This window comes from Nicotiana tabacum, chromosome 23 (genome assembly GCF_000715075.1).
Source record: "Nicotiana tabacum cultivar K326 chromosome 23, ASM71507v2, whole genome shotgun sequence".
Taxonomy (NCBI): Eukaryota; Viridiplantae; Streptophyta; class Magnoliopsida; order Solanales; family Solanaceae; genus Nicotiana; species Nicotiana tabacum.
The window spans coordinates 37801267-37809395 of NC_134102.1; the positions used below are offsets into that span (position 1 = coordinate 37801267).

The 8129-nt window shown below is 34.8% G+C and overlaps 1 long non-coding RNA gene across 1 annotated transcript; it reads left to right on the forward strand.

The window, feature by feature from the left end:
• Positions 1-527: 527 nt before the first annotated feature.
• LOC142177650 (uncharacterized) lies at positions 528-2021 on the forward strand. The gene is made up of 2 exons (XR_012706224.1): positions 528-881; positions 1744-2021. It is a non-coding gene; the product is annotated as an uncharacterized LOC142177650 (long non-coding RNA).
• The last annotated feature ends 6108 nt before the right edge of the window (positions 2022-8129 follow it).

An 8129-nucleotide genomic window follows, 5' to 3' on the forward strand; every position in this document is an offset into this window, starting at 1 on the left:
TGAAGTCATTCCGGATTCATTTAATATGTTTCGGCACTCTGATGTTGTTCTGGAACTTTTGAAAGTATAGGGACACATGCACTGATTCTCTAATTTTTCCACAATACACGTGCGCATCAATTCCTCTCAAAATAAATTTTTACTCTCCACTCACCATCAATTTGGGGTCCACATATTTTGAATTTTTCTAGCTTCTTCTCTAAGATAATCACTTAGCCGAAAATATAGATTCACTCACATATAAAAAAAGAGAGAGAGGGGGTGGGTGGGAGGTGGGGACAATACTTTGAGGGGAGGAGAGGATTTTTGGGAAGAGAGAGAGGGGGGAGTGGGGGACAATAGAAAAAAAAAAGGGAACTTTTGGGTAGAAAATTGGGAGGATTTTCAGATAAATAGGGACAAAGAACTAAAGTATTATTTTATATATATATATATATATATATATATATATATATATATATATATATATATATATATATATATATATATATATGAAAATTTTCCTTTTCTGATTTTGGGTTCTTGTTCATTCATAGATAAGAGAAAAAAAAAGATTTCAATTCTTCTTAGTTTCAATTTGATTTCAAATTCGAAAATACATAAATATTTCAAGTTTCCTCTATGATATTTGGGTTCCGAAAACATGGAGATTATTTGAGGTCCGTTGACTGCTCATGAGGTTCAAGTTCGTAGTTCCAAATCCATTTTTATTGCTATCTTGCTTGTGTGTTGCTGGACATTCGAATTCCGGCGCCGGATTTGCTTGTAATAGCTTCCGAACAGAAGTAATCGAAAAACTCTTATATTCAGATTTGTGGATTTCGGACACGAATTCGCAAGGCAAAGGTTTATTGGAATCTTGAATTTGGTTGCAAAGCGAGGTAAGTGTCGTGGTTAACCTTGACTTGAGGGAGTATGACTTATTTGTCCATTTGCTATGTGATTTAATATGCGGGTACAACGTATATGTGAGATGACGAGTACTTATGCATTGTGGTTGAGTCAAAGCATGCGGGTGGAATTTATTTATAGAGAATAATTACCTATTTAATTAAGATATTCCTCCTTAAGTTTATTATTGATTATTTGATCATTATTCATGAAATTATTATTTATTTAATTATTGTTGAATATTTTGGAAGGTGAAGTCGGTATTCTGGTATTGAATTGATTGATAAGTGTATATCCCCACATTTAAATACTCTTCCGAATTTATATTATTATTTTTATGGTAAAGAAAAGTGTAAAAGCACGAAGGGTGTTGCCGTGCCATTTGTGAGTGTAAAAGCATGAAGGGTGATGCCGTGTCAATTTCAGAGAGTGTAAAAGCACGAAGGGTTATGCCGTGCCAAAAGAGAGTTAAAGCACGAACGGTGATACCGTGTCAATTATTATTATTTATTTATCAGTTTATGGGAGGAATGAGAGTAAAAGCACGAAGGGTGGTGCCGTGCTATTTTTATATTATCAGTTGCTCATTTTATTGTTGATGAATTAGTTGGCTCCTATGTGACACTTCTCCTGCTAAAATTTCTATATCACTCCCCTTCGCATGTTCCCTCCCAAATTTATAAATTGTTATTTATTGTGTTATCATTGTTTTGTATTTGTATATACTTGTACACGTTATTTACGTACGTATCATGTCATAGCCTCGTCACTACTTCGTCGAGGTTAGGCCCGACACTTACGGAATACATGGGATCGATTGTACTCATACTACACTCTGCACTTCTTGTGCAGATTTTGGAGTTGGTCCCAGTGGCGTACCATAGACGTGCTCGGATTCAGCTACTCATAGGAGACTTGAGGTATAACTACACATCGTTCGCAGTTCTAAAGTCCCCTTCTATCTTATCTTAGCTGTGTATTATCTTTCAAACAACTTGAATTTTATTCAGACCTTTAATTGTATTATTCTAGTAGCTCGTGCACTTGTGACACCAGATTCGGGGATGTATTTTAATAATTTTGTATTTATGGCCTTCCGCACTTTATTTCAGTAATTGACTTCTATTTAATTTAATTTGCTTAAAAAAGGTTAAGATTATTTTAACATTGGCTTGCCTAGCAAGTAAAATGTTAGGCGCCATCACGGTCCCGAAGGTGAGAATTTCGGGCCGTGGCATTTCGACTCAATCATTTGAAGAACATGTAAAGATACGTCAGATTTCATTATTTCCAGAATTTTAAGCGTGATATCTTTCAACAGGTGTTGATTCTTCTCTTTTTGGTGTATAAGCTAAAGAGAGATCTTCAGATTCAAGTAGCTCTTTCTCCTTTAGCTGGTCCAAGTCCGCAATAAATTTCTTGATCTGCTCCGTTATATTGCTATTTATATATTAGCAGTATATAGTTCCATAAGAGGATTATCATTGTATAACAAAAGGAACCAGTAATAAAGTACACTGATTTCATACAACGTTAAGAAAAACAAACTCATCATAAATCAGATCTTGGTAAAGTAGCAAACCCTATAAAAACAATCAGTAAAAGATTGTGTTGGTCAGTCAGTTTTGAAGACATCCTGAATCTCTTCATCAAGGCCGAAAATTAATTAATTTTGAAGGGAGATTATGGGAAAATGCAGAAGAAGATTACACATCCTAAAACTTCTAAATGCATGCCAAGAATGACATGAAAGAATAACAATTACCAGCTAAACGTCAGCAATATATAACATCATTAATAAAAATGTTGTAGCAGAAGAACAACCTGATAAAAGGTAGATGGAAATCAAACCGTGGCATTGGTACAACCAAAGCTACAAAGACGACCTTCAGCCCCTCTGCAGAAACGAAAAATTTGGAAAGCATGTACATTCAAAGAGCAATACATTGACTTGAGTTCCTCATAGTTGACATGCAAAAATGAAAATCCGGATTCATCTATGCTAACTGATATATTTGCATTTTCTAATTTTACCAAGATGAAAGTCAGTTAGTCATTAATCCTATTTTACTGAAATGGACAGCAAACATGAGTACTTTTTCAAACCAAAAAAGAGTAACATGGTGATCTTATATTCATCTTTAGATACACATAAACAGATAAAACCAATCACGTAATTTGTTCATGTGCAAAACAATAGGAGCGAGCAGCTGTACTGGAAGGTGTGGCTGGATCACCTTCTTTTCAGGGAGAGCTAATGCTTGTTGGAAGTATGTTTTTCCCTATCTTTGCTATTGAGCGAACCTGAATTTATAAGCCAGTCCTTTCTTTTCTTTCTAGCATTAACTGCTGCATCCATTAAATAAAAAATAAATATCATTCTACTCCACTGCCAGGATTATGAACTTTATATATCTCTATAGGCATCCCTGGACAAAATTCTCCTACAAACAATGAGTCTAAAATCAGTAAAAATGTGTTGGAAAATCCACCGTTGGGATAAGCACCAGACTTGTATATATGACTTAAAAATTAGGAATTGTGGCACCAAAGAAAATATAAAACAACCTTATAAACATCACAAGCTCTGTACTGCTTTAACTAGTGTAGGAAATAGAACCTTGTAAATCCATCTGAACAAGCCACTGCACTATATCGGTTCATTGAAATACAATTTGATGAGTTCTATAAATATCCGGCTCAACAGTAGATAGTTTTCCCTGCAAAAGTCATTTAATTCAGCATTTCCTTTCAATATCTAGTCTCTCCTTCCGAATAAAAAATAAAAAGCAGTCTGGTGTACAAAGTATCCGAACCTTACCTCGAACTTTTTTAAGAGTCAACACTTTCGTTCTTGGTGAGAAAAAAATACTTTTCCTGCTTCCTTTAACAGAAGAATTAAAAGCACTTTCAGTTTTTATCTCCCTTTGTTAGTGATTGTTTTTTTTTTCTTTTTTCTCTTTCTTTTTCTTTTTCCTTTGGAAAATTATTGTCAATTACCAACAATTGTATTGATGCAGCTTTCCAACTGTATCCAATCATCTCCGGACTGACTGAGTTACATCTCAATTTCTTGTGCTATGACCAGATCCTCTAGTTCCTTGGTCCACTAAAGTACCTTCGATAACTATGACACAATGTCGAGGATACCAAATATAAGGCTCGGGATTGAAAAAGAAAAAAAAAAGAAACTTAAGCAGAGATACATGAGATTAAACATCAATCAATCACTAGAGAAAAAAGGAAATTATCAAACTGGCCAGTTGTACTAGATTATTTAATTTTATAGAACAAGGAGGCTTATTAAATCCTTCCAGTTTATACTCAAAAGGCCTGCGGGAACATTTATAATGCAATAATGCGAAGGATTATAAATTGCTTCCTCCAAATTAAGGCACATTTGACGTATTTATGCTAAATAACAAATAAATTACATTACAATAGTCCACACATGGCACGCTTAACTCCACAATGTTATATGCATAACGTTTTCCTATACTAAGTATATAATAATATATTGAAAATAAAAGGAACTACGTGACCATATGATTAAAATGGTTGGTTCACCGCGAGAATTAGTCATGAGGTTCACTAGTTCATGGCAGTACTAGTAGGCTTTTTATATGGGAAACAGTCTAAAAAAGAGAGTTCAAAATTCAAAAGTTCCCCCAATTTCCGTTACTTTAAAGGCAGAGCGTATCCTTCTTCCTCAGTGATGCTCTCCGCAAAAGCCCTAACAACAACAACAACAATAACAACAACCCAATATAATCTCACTAGTGGAGTTTGGGGAGAGTAGTGTATACGCAGACCTTACCCCTATCCCGAAGGAATAGAGAGGCTGTTTCCGAAAGACCCTCGGCTCCCTCCCTCCAAGAACTCCATACCTTGCTCTTGGGTGACTCGAACTCACAATCAAAGCATATATGAATATTGACAAAATCAAGCATCTAACAATATGCATAATGAGATGCATATAACGATATGCACAAATAAAGATCACATTTTTTCCCAAATACCGGCATACCCGATGACTTGAGTGCACACTATCCTGGGTGCATCATTGGATCCAATTCCATAATTTCTAACTTGATCAGAGTCAAAGTCAACCCCCGATCAATATGGTCAAACCTTGAGGCAAATCACAAATCTGGGTCATCCATAATCCATGAGTCAAAATTTATAATTAGATTTTCATTTGGAGTTCATTTAATTCATTAAATCCATGATTTAGTGTTTCTTGGATTCTCAATTTTCACCATTTAATTGCATATTCCTGTCAAATATTTTTTGCAAGGTGACGTCTAATGTTCCTTACTTTTTCTACAGCAATGCGAAATTAGTATTTTCTAAATACATTGGATATAGATTATGTCTGAACTCTCAACTATCGTCCCACAGGAAGCTAGTTATGGACAATTACTAGGAATTGTTGTAGAAATTAAAGTAGACAAAATAAATAAATTGCAATGACCTAAATTCACATGATCGGTAGCCAATACCTTACCTGACACGAGTGAAACAACCCGTCCAATAACACTTGTCACCTCTTAGATGCATGCGAAAATCATTTTTAAGATACAATTATTTAAATGATTAAAAAGAATACATGAATAAATAACATTCAAACGACACATTTTTAATAAATAAAAAATACATAAAATTAAATTCATTCATACATGTCATATGAGTATTTATAGAATACGAAACAAAGAACTACAATGTTTATGGAATTTCCATGACACGGAATGAAATAGTCAACCGAGACAGGACACAGTGATGCAAAAGAGAAAAGTAATAATACTCCACGAGTACAAGTGCAGAGTCCCACTAAAGTCACCGCAAAAGGTGTGCGACTGCCCTATCCACGAGGCTCGTGCCGCTCAGGTCCAGTCCCTGAAACAGAAATGTAAATCTAGCCATTTATCCTAAGCTTCACATGCCTAGTACGAATCATGAATTATTATTTTTTTCAAAAATAATTCATAAAAGAAGTGGGACATGAATTAAGAAAATACGAGATATGCATAAGCAATTAATATAAAAAAAGAAATATTTGTATAACTAACAATCTAGACAGTAAAATAAAGTAATAATATAAAACATATTTCAAAGTCTTTGTTTAGCATTCACCTTTAACAAAATCAAGTGAGACTTTCCATTTAGTGGAGCGCTATACTATCACCGACATGAACGAAAAGTCAACTAGGTTATGTGTCTCTACTTGCTCAGATCATCTCATCGTTGTACCACATGAATCGACTCAACCATACTAATAAAGTAGCACAATAGTACCCTCTCGTGGGGCACTCAACCGTTGTTCCAAACCACAAAATTTTACGCCTACTGTCATGATCCAAAATTCCATCAAAGATCGTGACGGCACCTAATAGGCCGGCTAGGCGAACTAACAATTTCTACTGCCAAATATCCAATAACAATAGAAAGAACTAAAACAATATTCTAAAACAGTCTTATATCATAGATAATAAATTCAAAGATGAAGTAAAAAGTACCGAACAATAAACAACCCCCAGAACGGGTGTCACTGAGTACATGAGCTCCACTGAATGCTAAATACAAAAGTTTGAAAATAAATACAATACTGTGTGAATTAAATAATAGTAATAAGAATAAGAAAGGTGACTCCAGGGCTGTGAACATATGTGCAGTACTACCTCGAGTCTCCAACGTCTACAGCTAAGTACCTCTTGAAATTCGCTCGTACAAATAACTAAATATGCACAAGAAGTGCATAAGTATAATATGAGTGCAACCGACCCAATATACTTAGTAAGTATAAAGTCTAAGCTAAGCGAAGTAGTAATGAGGCTCAGACGAGATACTCACTTTATAGACCTGTACAGACAATAAACCGAAAGGAATATAAGAGAACAACAAATAATATACAAATGAACAAATAAGCGAAGAGGTAAGCATATTTCCCAATTACCACAATTCCTGCATAAATCCAAGAACTGAATCCACAAAGAAGAAATAATACACATGAGCAGTATAATCCAAGTATTCAAACTGCATAAAATGAAGAGGTTCAAGTAACATGGCAGATTGTACAAAAATGCCCATCGTGCAAATATTACTCATTCTCATCGCATCATCGTGCAAATATCATAACAAGTCACACAGAAACATCCATCGTGCTAATATCTCTCATCCTCGCCGCACAGAAGCACCCATCATGCAATATCTCTCATCGTCACCAAGTATATAAATTATAAATGACAAGCATGGTAAAACGTGAGAGAAGAATGAGTATGATATAGTACGTGAGAGATAAGTATGTCTTTGACATCAACATGTCAAATATCATTATAAGGCCTCAACATGATCTTTAAAAAGATGGTGAATAAGCAAGTAGTCTCATAATCAATTAAAGCATAAAAGAAAAATACATGAATCAAGATAAGGCATGAATAGTCTAATTATACCCGAGCATGATATAACTATAAAAAACGCATATAAACTCATCACCTCGCATATATGTCGCCCTCACAATTAGCACGTATCAAGTAAACCATATACAACCTGATTCCCTCAAGTCAAGGTTAATCTAGATATTTACCTCTTACCGGAACAAGCTCAACAATTCAATATCATTTTCCCTTAAGAATTCTCCTCCAACCGGCTCAAATCTAGCCAAAAAATACTTAATATGGTCAAATAAATTCATAAAAACTAATCTAAATAATAAAGCTTCAATATTTAATCAATTCTAAAAAAGCCAACAAAAGTCAACTCGAGTTCACATGGTCAAAACCCTATCTTAGGGTAAATCCCATTTATCTATAATCTCACGAGTCCAAATATACAATTAGATTCTAAATTCGAGTTCAAATCGATACTCAAAACCTCAAAATACACTCTCTTAATTTGTAGATAACCACCCCATATTTTACTTTAAAATTTCATGTTTTAGGTGTAAAAATCTATGGGGAATCAAGATATATAATTAAAACCAAGTAGAAATTACTTACTCTCAAAAGTTTAGTAAAAATCTCCTCACGAATCGCCTCTTCACGATCTCCAAAACTCAAAATGGTGAAAATAAGGTAAAATCCAACTTAATATAACCTATCACGCAATTCTGCATTTTGCGGTCACTTAGTCGCGGAAGCGACATCGCTTCTGCGCTCAAAGCTGCATTTCTGCGAGCCTCCCAACTCTATCCCTACCTCGCTTCTGTGAAGCAACTTCCGTATCTGCAGACTCGCAAGTGC